General features: G+C 38.6%; 1 protein-coding gene across 1 annotated transcript in view; it reads right to left on the reverse strand.

Moving 5' to 3' along the window:
• CDH18 (cadherin 18) overlaps positions 1-23,804 on the reverse strand; it is a 1,254,587-nt gene extending 1,230,783 nt beyond the window's left edge. The window contains exon 1 of the mRNA XM_073678632.1: positions 23,237-23,804. The gene's annotated coding sequence lies outside the window, so the exon portion shown is untranslated. The remainder of the gene's footprint in view (positions 1-23,236) is intronic.
• Between the last annotated feature and the right edge of the window lie 222 nt (positions 23,805-24,026).

Consider the following 24,026-nt stretch of genomic DNA (forward strand, 5'->3'; position numbering starts at 1 on the left):
TGCATCCCCACCCTTCTCTTGTTTTTCTGTCCTATCTTTTATTTGGCAATGATGGCTATACGTGGAGAGCCATGGTATACCCAGCAGTCGAACGTCACTCTCACTGCGCTCTGTGAGCTAAGATAGATTGACCCCACAGGCAAAAACAAGAGCCAAATAACTGCTGAACCATACCATACCAGTTTTGATAAGGGGGTGTGCTGGAGTCAGAAGAATCTGATTTGTTAAGAGATGCAAGCCTTTTAATCAACTTGGCTTATTCTGAAAGTAGTGTACACCTCCATGCGCCTCACCACAAAGCTTACTCCAGTCAGTGACTTGAGTAAGATTTGTGGTATAATATACTCTACAGCATGTCATGAATTAGGCAAGCAGGTGATGCCACACTCTGTCTCAACCCAACTACATCCATTTGGGAACAGCTGGCCAAAACTGACATGAAAACTTCACATTGTGCAACATTTTGTGACTTTTTTAATGTTTTAGACCACACTTCTGAAGTAAACACTTTGATCATGTGGGGGCAAAGTGATAGTAATTAACTCATATTGGTCAGTTATGAAGTAGCCCTTGATTCAATTACAATCTGTGTACCACTAAAATGAATCAAAACTGCTGCAGAAAATACATTTTACATGATTAATATACTTTTATTGTTTTAATTAAATAGTAACACATTTAAAATTTTATATTTACTTAACAGCAATTTACTTTCATAAACATTAAAGCAAAAAAAACACCATCCAGAGTAATGTCATAAAAAATTCTGTATTTTAGACATTATGATTTCACAATGTACAACAGAGGCAGAGGTGCAATTTGGGCAAAGTAGCAATTTTTTAAATCAAATTTCCATACCTTGGATTGAGGGCAGATTACTATTATGTTTAGTGGTTGAATATTGTGCTAAAGTAAACCTTAATTGGATGGTCTATTAAGTTTACAACTATTTATGTCCAATAAAGTAAAATATAATGTTATAAGTAAAATACACTTAAATAGCCACATCCGCTGCTCCAGAAAACATAGACACCTGTAAACAGTTGACATAAAATAATATATACTACTAGATAAAGTCTGTGCTATGGGGTACTGCAAAAACGAGACAAAAACAGACATATAATGAGTAGCACAAGCATTCCTCATAATTATTGGGTCTATAGTCCCTCAAAATATATATATCTATATAGACAAATATCTATAATATAACCGGAGATGCGTACCTCTGTCTGAAGCCTTTATGCGCAGTCTGGTTCCAGACAGAAGAACTCATGTAGCTGTTAAAGGTAAGAAGAGTGTGTACAGTGCCGGAGATCGCGGTTTGCGTAGTCACTGAACGTATACCGTGATCTCCGGTGCCATACTTGCATATTTATCTGTACGGGAGGAGCGTTGCCACGGCGCCTCTCTTCTCGCTGGAGACCGGGGCAGGAGTGAGGTATCGGAATCGGCGCATGCGCATAGCAGTGTGTCTTCAGCAAAATGGCGCAGGACAGCACGGTATGGGCATGTGCGTACTATGGTGCCGCACTCCTTCCCCGGCCTCCGGCAGAATGGGACGCATTGCTGGAGCACAGGGAATTAAAGTGAATATAAGTGTTTATTTTTTTATATGTGTGCAGTGTGATAGGGATGAGGGGTGCCATACATACCAGGATTGGGGTTGAGAGGACCATGCCTACTAGGATTGGGGGTGAGGGGTGCCATACATACCAGGATTGGGGGGTGAGGGGACCATGCATACCAGGATTGGGGGGTGAGGTGTGCCATACATACCAGGATTGGGAGGGTGAAGTGTGCCATACGTAGCACGATAGTGATGAGGGGGTACCATGCATACCAGGATTGGGGGGTGAGGGGACCATGCATACCAGGATTGGGGGTGAGGGGACCATGCATACCAGAATTGGGGTGTGAGGGGTGCCATGCATACCAGGATTGGAGGGTGAGAGGTGCCATGCATTCCAGGATTGGGGGGTGAGAGGTGCCATACATACCAGGATTGGGAGGATGAAGGGTGCCATACATACCACGATAGGGATTAGGGGGTACCATGCAAACCAGGATTGGGGGGTGAGGGGACCATGCATACCAGGATTGGGGGTGAGGGGACCATGCATACCAGGATTGGGGGGTGAGGCGTGCCATTCATACTAGGATTGGGGTGTGAGGGGGTACCATACATACCAGGAAAGTGATGAGGGGTTACCATGCATACCAGGATTGGGGGGAGATGGGACCATGCATACCTGGATTGGGGGGTGAGGGATGCCATGGATTCCAGAATTGGGTTGAGGGGTACCATGCGTACCAGGATGAGGGATGGGATGCCATGCATAACAGGATGAGGGGTACCATGCATACCAGAATAGGGATGAGGGGTACCATCCATACCAGTATAGGAATGCGGGGTACCATACATACCAGGATAAGGGATGGGGTGCCATGCATACCAGGATTGGGGATGAGGGAGCCATGCATACCAGGATTGGGGGATGAGGAGGCCATACATACCAGGATTGGGGGATGAGGGGTACCATAAATGCCAAAATTGGGATGAGGGGTGCCATGTATACCAGGATGAAGGGTACCATACATACCAGAATAGGGATGTGGGGTACCATGCATACTAGGATGAGGGATGGGGTGCCATGCATACCAGGATGAGGGGTACCATGCATACCAGGATAGGAATGCGGGGTACCATGCATACCAAAATGAGGGATGGGGTGCCATGCATACCAAGATTGAGGGATGAGGAGGCCATACATACCAGAATTGGGATTAGGGGTGCCATGTATACCAAGATGAGGGGTACCATACATACCAGAATAGAAATGTGAGGTAAAATGCATACCAGGAAGAGAGATGGGGTGCCATGCATACCAGGATTGGGTTGATGGGTGCCATGTACATCAAATTTAGGATGAGGGGGCCATGCATACCAGGATGAGAGATGGGGTGCCATGCATACCAGGATGAGGGATTGAGTACCATACATACCAGGATTGGGATGAGGGGTGCCATGTATACCAAATTTGGGATGAGGGGGCCATGCATACCAGGATGAGAGATGGGGTGCCATGCATACCAGGATTGGGATGAGGGGTGCCATAAATACCAGGATTGGGGATGAGGGGTGCCATGCATACCAGGATTGGGGATGAGGAGTACCATGCATACCAGGATGGAGGATGAGGGGGGCCATGCATACCAATGTTCGGGATGAGGGGTGCCATGCATAGCAGGAAAGTGATGAGGGATGGGGTACCATTCATACCAGGATAGGGATAAGGAGTGCCATGCATACCAGGATGGGGGTGAAGGGCCCATGCATACCAAGATTGGGTATAAGGGAGCCACGCATAGCAGGATGAGGAATGCCATGCATGCCAGAATTGGAGGTGAGGGGTGCCATGCATACCAGGATAGGGATGAGGGGCGCCATGCATACCAAGATAGGATGGGGGCAGTGCATAACAGGATGGAGAACAGGATTGGGGAGCACAAATACCAGGATGGGAGCAGCACAAATATCAGGATGTGAGACCATATACCAATAAAAATGCTTGCCACCTGGGCGTAGAACGGGTTTAATAGCTAGTACATATATATAAATATATATAGCGTTTTGCTGACACCATAAATATAGAGAGAGGGTATGACTCACTTTAGACAAATTAACTTGCTCATAAGTAGTTCTCTTTATCAGGTCAAGGTAATCAGCTAAATATTACCTTATAACAGCCAATACAGTAGACTCCACAGTGCAAAATGAAAAAAAAATATTTATAAGAAATCTTAAAATAAATCAACAGGGTTCAGAACTTGTGTTTATTGCAAGGCTTGCAGAATAACCAAAATAATCAAAAGTCAAAGAAACCTATGCACGCATGAAGTTATTAGCCTTAATAGTAAAGGTACATTTATAATTGGAGAATTTTTGAGATGTCACAAAAGGTGTAACATGTCTTAAAACCACATGTCAATATCCAAAATTGTATATGGTTGCTAGCAAAATATTAGATTGGAAAGGGTACCATTATTTCATCATATTATTATTATTAATTATGCATAGCACCATTTTAATAACAGATGTTCTTTAAAGACCTTGAAGAGCGTTTAGAAAACATAACTACCATATTTCCAGATAGTGTATCGCTGAAAAATATAAAATGATTTTTATAAAGCAGAAGAGGCCTTTATACTCTAAAGAAAAGGTGTACAGAGATTATTCAAAATAGAAAGCTTTGTCAATAAATGTATGGTTTTGTTACATATTTGAAATTAGAAATGTATGATGGCTATTAAAATATTAGATGACATAGAAACCAGAGAGATGACCCTTTTGGACTTTACTCACAAGTATTTTTCTGATGTAAAACTATTTCTGGACTTAAAATCCTTTAAAAAGGATGTAAGGTATAATAAACAGAGTGCACTATGTATAGTTTGAAAATGTATTCGTCTTTGTTCTTGATTGTGATTGATAATAGCTGCACGATTTTCATGGTAAAATTGCTGCTAACCTGCATACACTAACAATCAATTTGAAAATGATGACAGCAGCATTTCGGCACTATTTTCAGCCACTAAACACCACTATTACATGTGATTGTGTGCATGTTTTTTTTTTTTTACTTTTTAGTGAGCTTAAAATTAATTATATTAACTATGCAAATTAACATTCATATCTTTTTCATGTATAACCAATGCAATATTTTTCTTTTTTTATGTAAGAAATCAAATTTTACATTAAATGTATACATTTTTAATGTCTAGAACTTTAAACGATGGTGCACGTGTATGTGTTAAAGTATAGCATATAATTTGTTGTATTACAATTCGTTGTCATAATTTGCAAAGAATTGCAGCTCATTTTTTTTACTACTGTTTAAACTGTTGGCATAAAGTGAAGTTATAATAGAATAAGAAGTTAGTTTCACAATGTCATTATTTTCTCATCACATGCAAATGAACCTGAAGTTTTCAAAATCTGCATATATGTTTTAACTTTTTAATTCAAAAGACCAATTTTCAGTAGAAGAGCAGATCACACTACACAGGTTGCAGATTCTAATTATATGTAACTGAAATTATATTTTGTTCCCAAATGTGCTGTTCAGAAAAGCTAAGTCCAACAATAAAAGGAAAAATTGATTTGCACAATAGGATGTAGTTCTCTCAATTTATTATTAAATTTAATCCTTCGAGACACTGCGATGGGTCAGAAATTTTGGAAAAGCCTGACAAGTCTGGAATCGAAAAGTAAATTGAAAGAAGTCATTTTGATTTATTCACCTGTTCTAGCAGAAATATCAATATGTCTTTTAAGGTCTCTCCTAGAAATTGCTCTGCCCATATCTATAGTATGTTAAAGCCCAGATTTATATTCTTTATTCTCCTGTAGTAGAAGTATTTTATATTAAAATAACATGGCATCCCGTGAAGTATAGTATATTTTTTCTCTCTGATTTTGTATGGATTTAATATTGTATACAGCACTAATATGGCCATGAGCAAGAGGTCATTAAGAGTTCTGGCAAAATTGTAAGAGCATTGAAAACACTGTTCTACAGCCAAATTGATTCAGAGAAGAAAACAGTTGAACTAAACTAATTTTGTGGTGCTGAAAACTAATATGATGCTTAAATTTGCTGATTGGCAACCAGAGGAGGTTGCAGTTACCTATGACACGATTCATGCAGGCATATAGAAAAAATTGTGTCTTTATTACTTCATCATCATCATTATTGCATTGTTAGTAGCTAGTCTATTACATCATCTATTTATTTTATTGAACCTTCAGTATTCTATCATCTTAGGGTGACCAATCAAAAAACCGCTTACTCGGCTTCGATGATGTATTCCTAATTACAGTTGCATCACCTACTTTTATAAATGCTCTCTGTGTAAGGTATACACTTTTAGGATTTCTTACCTTAGTTTCTTAGCATATTGACATGTTTCTATATGTTTCTTCAGATATGCCTCATTCTTGCATTAACAAGAATCCACACATATGTTGCAATTGATGTGCATCACATCTTACCCAGTGATTGCAAGGGAAGAGGCAATCTATGCTTTTTGACGTCCCAATGATCTGAAAAGAATCAACCAATCACACTACCAATTGTTATTCCAGCATGGTGCCCCCATTAGGAAAGGAGTTTCAAGGAAGAAGAAGTGGACTTTACAATATCCAAACATTCCATCTGCAATATGCCCAGTACCACATACAGAACTGCCGGTTCCAAAAGCTCCAGAAATATTTTCAGTCAAGTCAAGTTAGGGAGAAGAGGGCACTTGGTGTCATGAAGCATCTTCCTCTCATGACCCACACATTCTGTCAGCATCCTCAACTGAACCAGTGAACTGAACAAAGTGAACTGAACAATCTTGTTAGAGATTTTGATCTGCCCAAGAGTAGGCTGAGCTCTTAGGTTCCTGACTACAGCAGTGGAATCTCCTAGCGGGCAATGTTCGAATTACTTTACTCCACAACCGTGGCAAAGATCCTGTCCAATAATTCTTCATGGAGGGCGATTTTGTGGCATGCAGCAACATCAATAGTTTAATGGAAAATCTGAAGATAAGTCATAATCCAGAAGAAAGGAGGCTCTCCATCGATTCGTCCACAACAAGTCTAAAAGCCATCTTGCTACATAATGGGAATGTGCTACATTCAATTCCAGTTGGTTAAGCAGTCCACATGTAAGAAACCTATGACAACACGAAACAGCTGTTGAGGTGCCTGAACTATGACCAACATTTGTTGCCCCTATGTTGTGACTTAATGGTGATTGTCCTGTTACTTGGTCTCCATGGTGGATACACAAAGTACTGCTGCTTTCTGTGTGAGTGGGATAGTCATGCAAGAGAATATCAGTACAATAAAAGAGACTGGCCTCTCCAACATTCACTTCAGCCAGGGAGTACAAATGTCCTGCACTTGTTGACACACATAAGATTTTGTTACCACCATTGCATATCAAGTTGGGCCTAATGAAGAACTTTGTAAAGGCAATGGATAACAATGCAAAAGCATTCTGGTATCTCACTGATAAAGTTCCAAGGTTGAGTGAAGCAAAGATAAAAGAAGGAGTCTTTATTGGATCTTAGAATCATAAACATCTTCAGAAAAAGGCTGCATGGGTAGCATTTGCACTAGTAGCAACTAATTTGTTTGTGAAACTCAACAGCAGATAACTATGAAGAGTTGGTGGAAAATCTCCTCAAAACATACAAGGATCTTTGCTATAACATGTCTTTAAAGATTAATTTCTTACATTTGCAACTAGACTTTTTTGCACCAAACTGTGGAGCAGTGAACGACTAGTACCGTGAGAGATTTCAACAAGATATAGCGGTTATGGAGAAAAGATATCAAGGAAAATGGAATTCATCAATGCTTCCAGATTACTGTTGGACAATTGTAAGAGATAATCCGATGCAGGAGTACAAGAGACAAGCAAAAACGAGTTGTCACTGAATGAGGACCAAATTTTGTAGCGTAATATCTGTAACTGTTTATAATTCACAATAGTGTTTAGACATGTTTTAGTAATTTGAATTGTTGTTAAGTTTCCTCTAAATAGATATCCGAAAATTGGCATTACAAAATATTCTGCATCTTTATATTTGCAAACATAATAATGTTTCAAAGTACTGAAACTTTTATGCATTAATTATATGCAGCAGAAAATGGAAAACTCTTTGATATCATAGAAACAAAAGCCATATAATAATTTTCATTGTCAGATTTCAATTCAGGAGGTCAAAATCATTAAGAAATGGCTCATTTCATAATAGAACCTGACAACTTTTGAAAATATGTAGAACAGTGTAATTAGAGCATTTGTGACATTTCATTTTTTTCTTATTACTTGATTTATACATTTCATCATGAATCTAAAGTATATGAGAATTCAACGTGTACTTTATTGATTTTGTATTTTACTGTATTTGATTCTTTATAGGATTATCACACATTTCTGATTTATTGCATTTCCTGAAGTTTATTGTCAAGTGCAAAATCACGGGGCTTGAGAGACTGCATGAATGAGAATGTCTGTGTGACTAGAAGTACATCATGTTCTGTAGAGTTGGCAAATGTTTGACTATTGTTAGAATAACATTCAAATGATGATTTTAATTTGAATATTCTTAAAGACTTAAAAAGGTTTTTGCATAATTTACCTACAGGAGCACATCGTGAGCAGGAAGCCAGGTGGTTGTGCTCTTCTGCAGATTGACTGGACCAGTGGTGTTGACATACTCTCTCAGTTTTACCCCTGTAGTATTCTAGGAGCTGGCTGAATCAGGAGTCAACAATGTATTCATGTCATCTTCCATGTAGTGCTTACAAATTCTACTGTAATGAACTTGTAAGCACTGTGCATGTTCAGCCACTACTACTAAACTGCAAAGGTGTCCGGTAATCTAGTAAAAGAAATGTACACAAATTAAAAACCTTTACTGAGAAATGAGCGTATTTTTAATCATTTACAATTGCAATATTATCTATTTAACAAGATAAGACAACCCCTATAAGGCTGAAGTAACAATACTTCTTTGGCCTTGGTGTTTACCATGAACACTTAATATTAATAAAATTAATATAAAATATATTAAACTGACCTTTTTCATTTGGTCCTTACCTATATGCAAATTACACTTAAAACCCTTGCGTGCATCATAAAATTAAGTGAGAAAATTTTCAATTGATCACAATAAAATAGAACAATTAAGTGACCAGAGTATAATTGTATAATAGTGAACAAAATGGATCCCTACACAATCCAGGAGTGCTGTAGAACCTTATAATCTGTAATTCGAATGAGCGCATGATAATGATCAGTGCTAGTCTAACTAGGGGCAATATTTTAGAAACTGCAAATCTTGAGCGCATATAAACAACAAGTTGTTGACTAAATCATTCAATGCTGGATGTCAAAAATCATCTAACAGACAGCTTAGAGTTAAACAAATTGTGGCTGAATTCAATTTTCAATCCTTAAAAATCAGTGGCTAGACCTCAAAATAGCAGTACATACAAGACGACCCAGGAATTTCACAGAACTGGAAGAATTTTCCAAGGAAGACTGGATGAAAATGGCCACAAAAAGCATTTCCAAGCTGTGATACTTTCAAAAGGGGGTGCTACCAGGTACCAACCATGCAGGGTGACCAAACTTTTGCATCTACCCATTTTCATTTTTGTAATTTTTAAAATGTAAAAAATTCCAATATATATTTTTTTGCCTAAAATACAAAGGAAATGTGTCATCATTAACTTTAACCCTTTTACAGATCATTTCATCTTCATCTTGCTTAACTGTTAACAATAACAGTAATTTTGCCCAAACTTTTACATGCCACTGTAAGCTAATTGAGGAAGACACATAATGCCTTAGATATATTTACTTGGAACATCTGGCAATATGGTAGAGAGTTGCCCCAAGAGCAGGGGTCTGGTGCCCGGAATTCCACAACATGAACTGTAAGTGACAAGCTCCTAAGGCTGTTCCACAGATTAATAGTTCTCATTGTAAAGAAGGTTCATTTCCAATATTGAACCTTTTTTCTCCAGCCAGAGGGAGTGCCCACTTGTCTTTTGAGGGAGTTTGACATGAAACCCCTTTGATCAGATTTTTGTACTTTAAAGTTAATCATGTCCCCCCTTAGATGTCTCTTTTTAAGACTAAATAATTCTTCCAAGTCTCTTATCAATTTAGTGGCTCTTTTCAAACTCCAGGAAGAGGTACATGCTGGTGATTTATTTTAGTGTCTTTGGTAACATGTTTTAGGCTTGTAGTTTGCATCTAAAAAATGGGGATTGTCAGTAATAACACTGGCTCAGTTTGTGACTTGACAAAACTACAACCTATATTCTAGGCACTTTTGAAAAATGTAGTGTGGCACAAATAACTGTTTTTTTACTGGAGAATTTCAGTGAAAAATTTATCTAAAATGATTTTTCTCCAAAGTTCTAACAAATCTAATACAAAAATGCTGGTTCAACCAGTATAGTAAATAAAAAGCATTTTTTAAAACATTGGCCATTGGCTCATGTTTACAAAGGCACCCATTTTATGCTGTACTTTCTTCCAAATTTCATGTGTAAATTTTTTTCCATAAAAAATAATGATCCTATATGCTATGCACAACATTTTTAAGTAAGATTTTGGCCTCAATTTATAAAGACTAAAGTTTTTCATGCTAGTCTTGATGAGGGGTTGGGGTGGAGTGTGAGGTACCTGAATAATTAAAAGGAGCACACCTCTCAGTAAGGCAAGGAGCGAAGTGCTATTCGTCTCTGTGTATGCCTCGCCACATGTCTTACTTCTCTCAGGAAATGGATTAAGATTTGTAGCGTTAGGTATGCCATTGCTCATCATGAATTTGATGAGTAGGGGTCACCATGCCCCATACTGCCCCCATCCAAGCTCCAACCACTTTGATGAAACTGGGTAAAAATTGCGTGATGACGCCAAAAATCGCAATATATTTGCGCAGTCTCGCGTTGTGCAAAAATGTAGCAGTTTGATAAATTGGATCCAAAGTATCTAACTTCTATCAAAATGTGTCAAATCTATCACATATTGTGCCCCACTGTAAGAAATTTGGATCATCTGCAGATGCCTGGATTATATTATACTGTTTATGAGAAATCATTGTGTAAGAGGGCCATTGTGTGTAATCTCAGCCTAAAGAATATAAAGAGAAAATTTCAGAAAAATATATCATGTGAAAGCATACATATAAATGCTCAACATCACGTTTATTGTATACCGTCTGTGATAACAACAGTAACATTTATTCCAGACTAAAGACAGCTATGTTTCAGTAACCAAACATATGTGTTATTGTTATGGATGATACTTTTTTTTATATCATATTAAAGACCCCCTGTAAATTTAGTGGGTTAAACTCAAAGTCAGGCATGTAACAGATAAAGAACAGCTGATCCCTGCGGTAATATTATTTTAATGCACATTATTGATCTGATCAACCAGTACATCATCTCTACATCCCATGTGATATCTGTAGAGTACATTTATCAGATGGCTCTTCACATATCTTACTGTTAATAGAAAGGTCTTGTGAAATATTTGGTTAAGCTTATTTTTTAACAGATATATCAGGCTTTCTAGTTAACTAGAAGCAAATTATTTTCCAGTCAGTTTTTTTTTTTTTTTTTTGCTCCATTGTTCCGCAGCAAAGAATTATTATTATTAACTGTCTGATAATCTACCATTCATTCAAGTGCTTAGATGTATATCCTTTATTCCCAATAGAGAGGCATCCCATCTAAAGTAGAATGGTGATATAATACATCCTTATGGAGCTTATTTTATCATTCCCACTTAAAACTGGAAATTTGTGAAATACAATAGTCAACAAGAAGCTGACATTTTTCTGGATATTCCGTCAGTACAGTTGACAGATGCTTCTGTTAAGCGGGCCATACAATTAGATCAAAGTAGGCCAAAGCAGATGATTTCCCCTGATGGCTGATTTTGGAGGAAAAAAATGATCAAGAATGTTAGATTTCAAGAACTGTCTTGTAATGGCTTTGCCTCTTTTTTCTCCTTGTCCTCCTTGAAATGCATGCTTGGCTGAACCTTGGTATGCATGTTTACAAGGATATCATAAGGAAAAATGAATATATACAGTACAGACCAAAAGTTTGGACACACCTTCTCATTTAAAGATTTTTCTGTATTTTCATGACTATGAAAATTGTACATTCACACTGAAGGCATCAAAACTATGAATTAAAACATGCGGAATTATATACTTAACAAAAAAGTGTGAAACAACTGAAAATATGTCTTATATTTTAGGTTCTTCAAATTAGCCACCTTTTGCTTTGATGGCTGCTTTGCACACTCTTGGCATTCTCTTGATGAGCTTCAAGAGGTAGTCACCGGAAATTGTTTTCACTTCACAGGTGTGCCCTGTCAGGTTTAATAAGTGGGATTTATTGCCTTATAAATGGGGTTGGACCATCAGTTGTGTGGTGCAGAAGTCTGGTGGATGCACAGCTGATAGTCCTACTGAATAGACAGTTAGAATGTGTATTATGGCAGGAAAAAAGCAGCTAAGTAAAGAAAAAGGAGTGGCCATCATTAATTTAAGAAATGAAGGTCAGTCAGTTCGAAAAATTGGGAAAACTTTGAAAGTGTCCCCAAGTGCAGTTGCAAAAACCATCAAGCGCTACAAAGAAACTGGCTCACATGAGGACCTCCCCAGGAAGGAAAGACCAAGAGTCACCTCTGCTTCTGAGGATAAGTTTATCCGAGTCACCAGCCTCAGAAATCACAGGTTAACAGCAGCTCAGATTAGAGACCAGGTCAATGCCACACAGAGTTCTAGCAGCAGACTCATCTCTTCAACAACTGTTAAGAGGAGACTTTGTGCAGCAGGCCTTCATAGTAAAATAGCTGCTAGGAAACCACAGCTAAGGACAGGCAACAAGCAGAAGAGACTTGTTTGGGCTAAAGAACACAAGGAATGGATATTAGACCAGTGGAAATCTGTGCTTTGGTCTGATGAGTCCAAATTTGAGATCTTTGGTTTCAACCACTGTGTCTTTGTGCAACGCAGAAAAGGTGAACGGATGGACTCTACATGCCTGGTTCCCACCGTGAAGCACGAAGGAGGAGGTGTGATGGTGTGGGGGTGCTTTGCTGGTGACACTGTTGGGGATTTATTCAAAATTGAAGGCATACTGATCCAGCATGATTACCACAGCATCTTGCAGTGGCATGATATTCCATCCAGTTTGCGTTTAGTTGGACCATCATTTAATTTTCAACATGACAATGACCCCAAACACACCTCCAGGCTGTGTAAGGGCTATTTGACCAAGAAGGAGAGTGATGGGGTGCTACGCCAAATGACCTGGCCTCCACAGTCACCAGACCTGAACCCAATCGAGATGGTTTTTGGTAAGCTGGACTGCAGAGTGAAGGCAAAAGGGCCAACAAGTGCTAAGCATCTCTGGGAACTCCTTCAAGATTGTTGGAAGACCATTTCCAGTGACTACCTCTTGAAGCTCATCAAGAGAATGCCAAGAGTGTGCAAAGCATTCATCAAAGCAAAAGGTGGCTACTTTTAAGAACCTAGAATATAAGACATATTTTCAGTTGTTTTACACTTTTTTGTTAAGTATATAATTCAAAATGTATTAATTCACAGTTTTGATGCCTTCAGTGTGAATGTACAATTTCCATAGTCATGAAAATACAGAAAAATCTTTAAATAAGAAGGTGTGTCCAAACTTTTGGTCTGTACTGTATATCATAGAGGTAAAGTGTTCGCAATGACAGCCAGGTCCCTGGGTTTAAGAATAAGTCCACTTGCCAAATAGGTAGACAACAGTGTAATACATAAGAGGTGGGAACCATGTTACACTACAAATAAAACCTTATTTCTATGGCTAAACTAGACCTCTACTCATCTTCAATTGACTACAAACACCATGCTCTTTGCATTTAGGTTTTCATTCATTGGTGCATAGAATTTTAGCAGTAGTTTCCACATAAACCTTTTTATGATATAATTACTGTAATATCAAAATGTAATGTAATCTTTTTCAGTATTTCTAACATTTTAAATTCTTACATTATTCTTCTTTGTTTCCATTTACTGAAATGTCCTTGTGATTACAACTATATATATATATATATATACATATGCTATATACTGTAAACATATTTTGAAATTTTATTTTCAACCAAAGTCACTTTATTACTCTTGAATAGTAAAACTGGAGAGACAACAAAATGCAAATAGGGTCTTAGCTGATAACCAAGCGGTATAGAATATTATAGGTAAGCTCAACCGATAGGGTTGTGACAATCACAACTACTATAGCAGTATGAAAAGGCTGCTGCAGGACCAAGAATGAGATACGATGCAATAAATGAGGAATACAGTGGTTCAGAGTCCGCGCTGCCCAAGGTTCAAAGGTACAATCACACACAAAGCTGAAGCATGAATGTAGTTTATTGTGTGAACGTGTTTCAAGGTTTTCAAATCTCTTCATCAGGATAAAACCACATTGTTATCATTTTGGTTTGGTCCTGATGAAGAGGTTTGAAAACCTAGAAAAATGTTGACACAATAAACCCCATTCATGCTTCAGCTTTGTGTGTGATTGTACCTTTGAACCTTGAGAAGCGCGGACTCTGAACCACTGTATTCCTCATTTCTTGCATTTTATTACTATTGAGGAACCATGCTGCTACCAATTTAATGGAGTTGATATGCCCTAACCACATGCACTTAAAAGGTCATTAAGACATCATAGATTGATCCCTTTTATTCTGGTCTGAATTTTCGATCAAGATCATCTAACTATCCACAGATAAAGCATATGGTAAAAGGGACCTAGCGGGCAGAATAACTGCATGTGAGCTACAACTGCCAATTGGGATAATCCTTACAAGCCCTAGCCCATTTTGAACCCAGTAATTCTCTTTATCTTTTCCATTCTTTTCAAGAGCTATAAGTTCTTTTTGTCAATTTTCATGTTAACAAAAATGTACAAAGGATTATTTTTCTTAGAATAAATTGTAAGCTTATTGATGCCATTTTGGGGAAAATATAATTTGTTGAACAATTAATTTTAGCTTCATTTTTGTAGAAAAATTCTACCACTCTGTTTGCATTAGCATAGCATGTAAATAATGTTAACATTGGATGATTATAATTATGGTGATACCAAATTTATGCAAGTATTACATTTCAGAACTTTTTTCAGTATAAAAACATGTTTTATTGAAAAAAAAAATTCTATTGCCACCTTAAGAGACCCTTTATGCATTTTTGCGTCATTTTTTACATAATCTATTTACAGAGATGTGATTATGATTGTGGTAGCAAAGTGTTACACTGATAGACAATCTATTAAGCCATGTTTCTAGGTTTTCATTTTTTTAGATTTTAATCCATAGCAAGCCTGGGAGTCCGTGATTGGCCTTCTGCTCCCATGGTGTAACCTCAGCACTTATCTTTTAATTTTTAGATTACTGATGGGCTGACAGAAGGAGCTACCTACCTCTATCCATCTCCTTACATGCCACAACCACTGTTGGCACAGAAGTGTGCCTGCGCAGGTGCGCGATACCGAAGACACTGTGTGGATGACGTAGAACGTGTCATCCACACAATGCAAGAAGAGAAGAGGTGCCAGATCAAGAACAGTGATGGCCATCGGACTTGATCATCCTGTAGGTGAGTATAATAAAAGCAATTTTTTGTTTTATAGAGAGTACATTGGGGACATATAGACAGAATGCTTTGTATGAGGGTGAGCAGGCTCTGTCCATACTTTATATGGGAAAAACCTGGTGACAGATTCCCTTTAGCATGGTTAAAAAGAGGCTTCCACAATTTTGTTGGCTAGATAATTGTAAATCAGTCCCTACCAGAAGAAGCAGAATAACCACAGGCTACAATATTCTAACTTTTTCAATACTAGACGTTTGACACAAGCCATTAAGAAACATATTTTACCCAGTAACTGCCTTTTTAATCTATATATTTTCATAATTTTGATAATTGGAAATGTATAATAAATGAACATGTAAAGATTAAACATCCCTTATTTTTACATACAAGAGTTGCCCAGATGTGTCAGGCCACATCCTGAATGTGGTTAAGGACTTCAATTCTTATGAAGCAAATTCAATACAATATTGCTTCATGCTATCAAGATGGTTGACTGACAACGGATGACATCTAAAGCACTTGATCGCCACATGTAGGCACATATTACAAAAACATATCACTACTGCTCAACTTGAGCAACTGCACATTTTCACATTTCAGGATATGGTGCACGAAGAACAAAGGTTATGATGGACATCAAAATCTAATATACTTTCATATATATATATATATATATATATATATATATATATATATATATACAATGCTCAAAAAAATAAAGGGAACACTCAAATAACACATCCTAGATCTGAATGATTGAAATATTCTCATTGAATACTTTTTCTGTACAAAGTTGAATGTGCTGACAACAAAATCCAAAATCACACAAAAATCATCAATAGAAATCAAATTTATTAACCAATGGAGGCCTGGATTTGGAGTCACCCCCAAAATTAAAGTGGAAAAACACACTACAGGCTGATCGAATTTTGATGTAATGTCCTTAAAACAAGTCAAAATGAGGGTCAGTATTGTGTGTGGCCTCCACGTACCTGTATGACCTCCCTACAATGCCTGGGCATGCTCCTGATGAGGTTGCGGATGGTCTTCTGCGGGATCTCCTACCAGAACTTGACTAAACCATCCGTCAACTCCTGGACAGTCTGTGGTGTAAAGTGACATTGGTGGATGAAGCGAGATATGATGTCCCAGATGTGCTCAATCGGATTCCGGTCTGGGGAACGGGAGGGGCCAGTCCATAGCTTCAAGGCCTTCATCTTGCAGGAACCTTTCTTTGGAGGGCCACACAGCCCTCCATGTGCTCGCCAGAGGTAGCCTGACTGCCATTAGGTACCGAGATGAGATCCTCAGACCACTTATGAGACAATTTTCTGGTGCTGTTGGCCCTGGGTTCCTCCAAATGCAGGACAATGCCAGACCTCATGTGGCTGGAGCTTGTCAGCAGTTCCTGCAAGATGAAGGCATTGAAGCTATGGACTGGCCCGCCCGTTCCCCAGACCTGAATCCGATTGAGCACATCTGGGACATCATGTCTCGCTTCATCCACCAATGTCACTTTGCACCACAGACTGTCCAGGAGTTGGCGGATGCTTTAGTCCAGGTCTGAGAGGATATCCCACAGGAGACCATCCGCCGCCTCATCAGGAGCATGCCCAGGCATTGTAGGGAGGTCATACAGGCACGTGGAGGCCACACACAATACTGAGCCTCATTTTAACTTGTTTAAAGGACATTACATCAAAGTTGGATCAGCCTGTAGTGTGTTTTTCCACTTTTTTTTGGGGGGTGACTCCAAATCCAGGCCTCCATTGGTTAATAAATTTGATTTCCATTGATGATTTGTGTGTAACTTTGTTGTCAGCACATTCAACTTTGTACAGAACAAATTATTCAATGAGAATATTTAATTCATTCTGATCTAGGATGTGTTATTTGAGTGTTCCCTTTATTTTTTTGAGCAGTGTATATATATATATATATATATATATATATACATATATATATATGAAATGAAAGAACAGATAGTTTTTCAAAGTTTAATATTAGAATTTATGAACAATCTTTTTTGACATGTATTAACTCTCAGAAGCCAAAAACCACATTTAAACGTATGTCTCTTCTGAGTTGTGGCGTTATCAAATGTATTTTTTCATTTCCAATTCAATTCCCACTTACTGAATAAAGGCTTGTTCCCACTAGCAATCAATCCATATCAGACACAGATACAGTAGGTGCTACCTTGAACTATGAAAAAAATCATGCATATATATTAAATTGTAGTGCATTGGATTTACAAGACCTATGAACACCGTCAGCTGGTAAAAGAATAAAAAATATATATATTTTTGTATTTTGTACATCTAATGCATATGGCATTTTCAAATGTCGCTAAATATGAGAAAAATAGTGAAATATTTATTTTTTCAGTAATAAAACTATTCTACAATTTTTTATCCAATTTTACCTTGTTAATGCAAACTTCAAACTTCATGTTTTTCACTGCAGCTTACACAGTGAAATGGAAAGAATCCATAAACATTACCAATTCATTCACATCTCATTTTAATTCTTTTCTTCCAAATACCTATCAATTTTTTTGAATAATATAGCATCCTAGAATGAATAAACTCTTGATTCGGATACCATCAAAATGTTGAATTGAAAATGTCTGAAGTGGTACTATCTGGAAGGTAATTGGGAGCCTTTTTGTCTTAAAGGGAATGTATCTTCAGAAAAATGTCATTTTTATGTTGAAAATTTTATTTTTAAGAAAAAATCATATTACTCTCTATATTAAAAACAATAAAAAAATAAAAAATCAGCAGCTTAATAATAGACTGACACTTCCTGGTATGCAGAAATTACATTTTAGAAGTCATCTCATTCTCAAAGAAGAGGAAAATCTATATATAGATAACACAAAATCGACCATTTGCAAGAGTGATGCTAACTTCCCTCTTTTTGCACAACCACGCATGCCTAGAAAACTCTCTAATAGTTAATGAACATCTACAGCAGGGATCCCCAACCTGTAGCTCAGGAGCCACATGTGACTCGCGGGACCATGATGTGTGGCTCGTGGCTGTCTGCCAGCTTGATGCTTTACCACCAAGTCTAGCAAACAGCTAGGAAGGGCAGGTCTTCAGATGGTGACTTTTATGAGTAGCCTCATACAGAAGAGCAGATCTGGATGTGCATATACTGGACTTGATGTTGGAGAGATAAATTACCGTATTTTTTGGATTATAAGACGCACCTTTTCTCCCTCAAATTTGGGAGGAAAATGTGGGTGTGTCTTATAATCTGAATGTAACTTACCTGGGGAAGGGTGGCTGCAGTGGAGCGGGGTTACAGGTGGCAGGGTCACTGCTGCAGAAGGCCGGTGATGGCAGGAGTGGGGCAATGCTGCAGGTCCCGTGCTGTGAGGAAGGGGTGTCCAGGCGGTGCAAGGCTGCAGACCCTGGGTTTTCATAAAATATTGGCGGTCGGCAGAGTCTTCTTCCCATTGATTTCCCTGAGCTGGGCTTCAGGAAAATGGCCACCAGAAGGGGTGCATGTGCAGATTGAGATCTCAGGAGCTGACATCTTGTCTTCCGAGATCTCATCTCCCGAGATCTCAATATGCGTATGTGCTGCCTTCGGTAAGCTACCGTAAAATCGGAATTTAAGAAGCACCACCATTTTATTTAAAAAAAATGTTTCTTACTTTCCTCTCCAAAATTTGGGGTGTGCCTTATGGTCCAGGGAATATTATAGTCCACAAAATACAGTAAGCACTGAACTGGACATAGGATGATACTGCCAGACAGAGGGGGTGCTTAAAGCTGGATGCGTTAGCGTGGCGGAAGTGCTTGATGTAAGAATATTGAATGAGGATAAGGTAGGAATCCATGGATGTAAGTATTCTGCCCTGGTCTGATTTCTGCGGGAAGCTTTGGCTGTCATTATACCGATAATGGGGGCTCTGGACGTCACTATTATGGGAAGAGGGGGTTCTCTGGTTGTGGCTTGCGACCCTCTTTCAGAATTAAATGTGGTTCTCAAGGTAAGAAATGTTGGGGAATACTGATACACAGTCTATTGTTCCCTAGGATCCGTTTGGCTGCCATAAAGCAAATCTGAATATTGATTACAGCAGCTCAGGCAACATGGCCAGTCCTATTTGTGCAGAAAATATGATACAAAATGTAAAATAAGAAATTAATAATAGATTAAAAAAAATATCTATCAGTATCTGGTTTAAATTGTTCTATAATTTAAAGAGGTTGTATGAATGTATTTTTTTCCGAAACAGTGCCAATCTTGTTAATAGACTGTTTCAGGTATTGTAGCTTAGCCAAATTTAAGTGAATGGTCCAGAAATTTGTTCTGCTCTCTGACTTCAAGAACATAGTCCTCCCATTATGCAGGTGGTATTCCTGAATGGATAGATCCTAAGTATCTAACATTTGACGAACATGATTCCTTCACATCCTATAAATCCATTATTTTTAGCATCTTGACAGCTGCATTAGGAGATAAATAAGGCACATTGTTATTACTTTACAGATATAGCAGTCATAAACATAACGGCTGTGGCAAGCTATGACGATAATGTAGTGTGTCGTTCATTAGTAAAGAATGAGAACACTCACCTACACAAATAGCATAGATTAGATGGGCACTTTATTATATTAATGTAGTGCACCGACTCACTGGTAGACAAGAAAGAAGAGGGCCCCTGTGCAAGAATAATATATGGGCCCTATGCAGTTCAATAACTCATCATAATGTACATTTCCACATGCATTTGAGGTGGAAATGGGCCCCTTTACCTCTCGGGCTCCTTTGCCGCCACACAGGTTGCACTAATGATATGTCCGCCCCTGCACTGATGATCCTATTAACAGTTGCTACACCTGTATATCACAAGAAAACTGATACACTGATACACTGTGTTGTGGTAGGTGCACGGCCAAAGATATACCTGATAATGAGATTCTACTTACACCAACCACTTAGGTCCTGCATTAAAGGGAACCTGCTATCAGTTTTGACTATCTAAATAAATGCCACCACATCATCTACTTCTTTACTGCAGTCCAAAAATATGATTATCTACTGACTCCCTATGTATATCTACAAAAAATACCATTTGAATTTCTCCCATGCTGTATGTAAATTAGAATGATCCAGTCCAATGGACGTCATCGGTGCGGAGTCTGTGCCTTTTCTCTACTCCTAATCGCTGTCCTTCGGCTCTGAATTATATATATGGATGACGTCTCCTGCATCATCCACATAGGACAATGTAGCATCACAAGCCCGCACAGGCGCACTTTGCTCTGCCCTACTGAGGGCAGAACATAGGACATCAATACACATGTGCAGGAAGACATCATTCCGGCTCCAGTGCATGTGGATGGCAGGAAAGGACTGGATAAAGCTGGTGACATTTGTGTAGATACTCAAAAGCTGGTGACAGGTTCCCATTAGGCATATTATTAATGCAAGCCCTATATTGGGCAGGAACCAAAGTGAATGAAGGTAATTCTTGTACAGTATGCCATATATATATCTATGTACATATTGGAGCGGACACAGACGGACGATGGCCCCAATTGTAGAACAATATATGGGCCCTTTGCAGTATGAAAGCTCATCATAATGCACATAATGCACAATACACATTATAATCCTAAATTTTTGGCATTTTTGGAGCTGGAAGTGGGCTCTTTTGCCTCATGGACCTATGTGCGGTAACACAGGTTGCACCAATGGTACAGTATATCCATCCCTTATATATACCATAGTGTTCCCTGAATGTCTTATGGTAATTATACGCTTCAGGACCAGCAAAGTGCAGGAGAAACTAACCAGTTTTCACTTTTCCCTTTTCATGAAAATAAATCCAAGCACTAACCTGCTATCCAAAGGTCAAGCTATAGAAGACTCCATTAGGAGGTGTAAGCTAAGAGTTACATTGGCTGGTGGGTCTACAAGTACCTACCTCTCAAACAAGCTGGTGCTAATAGAAAGTTGTATGTATGTATGTGGAAAGTTGTATGCATGTGGAAAGTTGTATGTATGCATGTGGAAAGCCTCCTTATGCATTATTTACACTCAATTGGGCCTTAGAGCCATATGATTTAATGCTACTGGTCTAACGACTCATACTTGATTTGTTCTTACATTTGGAGGAAAGTACAGTGTACAGTAATTACCATCATTACTTGGGAAGAAAAATACAATAGTTACCTCCTGTTGTTAGAAATTGACATGTAAAACCTATGTGGAAGGTTATGGGATAATCATATCCCAGATGTTATGGGTTGTCGTTAGCACCCACAATAGTAAAAGATCTTTAAAAAGAAACAGGGTAAAGTCAGTTTAAAAATGCACACACTCATCCACAGGATCGCTCCTAGATACATACTGTATATAATATTAATAATGACCTTCACAGAAAGAGTACAATCATTTCAATCCATTTGTATGATTAAAGGGTTTGATTTTGTTGCTTCGTTTCAATTTTTTTTTTCTATATAGAATAAAAGAGGAAAATTAGTAGAGCTGAAAAGCTCCAGCTAAGGTAAAACCAAGTGTTGATTTATTTACTACTACGCAGAAACATATGGATCTCTCGCTATTCAATCCCCAGTGTGTATTTGTGTCTGCCAGCCCATCTATTAATGGTCATGTTACAGGTTCACACAGTATGCTGATATTGGGGATCAGCTTGCGATTGTCATGTGCCATTTTTTCCCTGTAGGTAAGCTGTTTTTCTGCATAGAAACTGTATGACAATAACATTCGATAGGTCAACAGCTTCCAAATGTGAGAACATCATCCTGATATATGTTTTCTGTGTGCATCTGTATCGACTTTATAAAATATTTAATGAGCGGTAGCAGGTTATAGTTTGGTGTGACACTGTACTGTTCTGTTTGATGTAGTAATAAACATACCTGGCAGCCCACCCCCATTCCCAATTCCTTTGATGCTTTTATAGTATTGACGTGTGGATCTTAAGTTTCTTAATATAAACAATATGGTTGAAATATAATTTTTTTTTGTTCTTAAGTATTCAAAATTATTATTCATGTTGATAAATACCAAAGTATCATATATATTATATACGTATATACAGAATACTTAAATTGCTCATGCTGAATGCAGAGCAGACACTTGCCACATATACATTAGACACTATATATATGGCCATATGGCCAATCTATCTATCTTATCTATCTACATGTGTATGTATATATATATATATATATATATATATATATATATATATATATATATATATACATATATATATATATATATATATATATATACATTATATAGCAATAGTGTATGCTATGCATTCAGCTTGAGGAATCAATACAGTCTCCTGATAGCACAGACTTGCATCCTGAACCAGAAGCATTGCTAGGCGGACCATATGCTTCCCTCTATATACACAGCACATCTATGTCTGAGAGTTCCTACAAACGATTCAATGCATGAACAAACAGAATAGTCTTTGATGCTTCCCCAGCCAACACATCTATATCAAGTCCTGACAAGGCAATGCACTGTTGGTGAAGTTTATCCATTGTATAGATATCATCTGACAGCAGTTTATTCCATATTAGCAATAGAAAAAAAAGAAGAAATCCTTTTCCCTAGTTCTATGTAGTAGAAAATAACTGCACCTTTCTGAGAGCAGCCAGCTGGAGGACAAGCTGAAGCTGAGGAAGGCTTCTTGCATTGCATTAGTTGCTGAACCTTCTGCTTTAGCTGGCTGGAATTGCTAATGAAGCAAGTCTGGCAGTTCAGTCTCTGATCAGCATGACATACTGTATACTTTCTGTGTTTCTGCTCTAATACAAGACATCACAGAAAACCCAGAAATCCACACCGTGACATAAGACAACCATCACTACATACTTGAGATGATTCTACAGAGCAATGCAATTCATTCCAGAAGAGGAGCACATGAAGCCAGTGCTGCAGTCATGGATCCTGCCCTAAATGAAGAAGTGGGGTTATGCCGTCTTACCTTGGATGACTTGCCCTAACTGCTGTCAACGAACTTATTATTTGGAGGAAGAAAATAGGGAGTTTCTTAAAGCTGCCCTCATGTCCTCAGAGAGGAAAGCGACTCCAGCACTGTGTAACTCCAGAAGCCTGAGCCTGTCTGCTGAGCTGCTGCAGCTCGCCGGGGCTGCTCTCATTGGGTCTGAGCACTGCCCTGCCTCCTTCTTCTCCTCCTCCCTTCTGCTTTCTTAGCAGTCTTTCTTCTGCTTTGCTTTTATTCCCTTTTATGCTTCTTCTTCTTCTTCTCCTCCTAAAACCATCTACCTCTTGCCTTGCAGGGCTTGAGATTGCACAGCTCTTCTCACTCCAGCCACCTCCAGTGATCCAGGCTCCTAGGGATGAGCAGCCATAGGAGATGCCGAGCTGTGTCGCTGTCCAGCATTTCAGGAGGATGGCAGCACCTTCCAGGTCCTGGGCATGAGGAATGACAGCGGTGCTCACTGAGAATTGTGAGTGGGCTGGAGAGGGGGGAAGCTTTCCAGGCAGCTGAGGAGCTGCTGAGGAGGAGGCACATGTGTGACAAGATGCTAAGATCTTCTTCCTATCTTCTCCCTGTTCATCACGGACTGCTAAACCTCCAGCTGCTGGATCATTCATCAGTTTCCCACAGTCCCATGTATTGCAAGCAAGATTGGGGCTAACAAATGTCCTTTTTTACCCTGCGACCCTGAATTGATGGACTGCCTGCAGCAACTGTCTTACCTTGTAAATCGGTTTCCAATTAAAGCCATTATTACCATACAAGATGTGCT

Source organism: Phyllobates terribilis, unplaced genomic scaffold (genome assembly GCF_046119375.1).
Source record: "Phyllobates terribilis strain yellow unplaced genomic scaffold, ASM4611937v1 Scaffold_4__5_contigs__length_816908805, whole genome shotgun sequence".
Taxonomy (NCBI): domain Eukaryota; kingdom Metazoa; phylum Chordata; class Amphibia; order Anura; family Dendrobatidae; genus Phyllobates; species Phyllobates terribilis.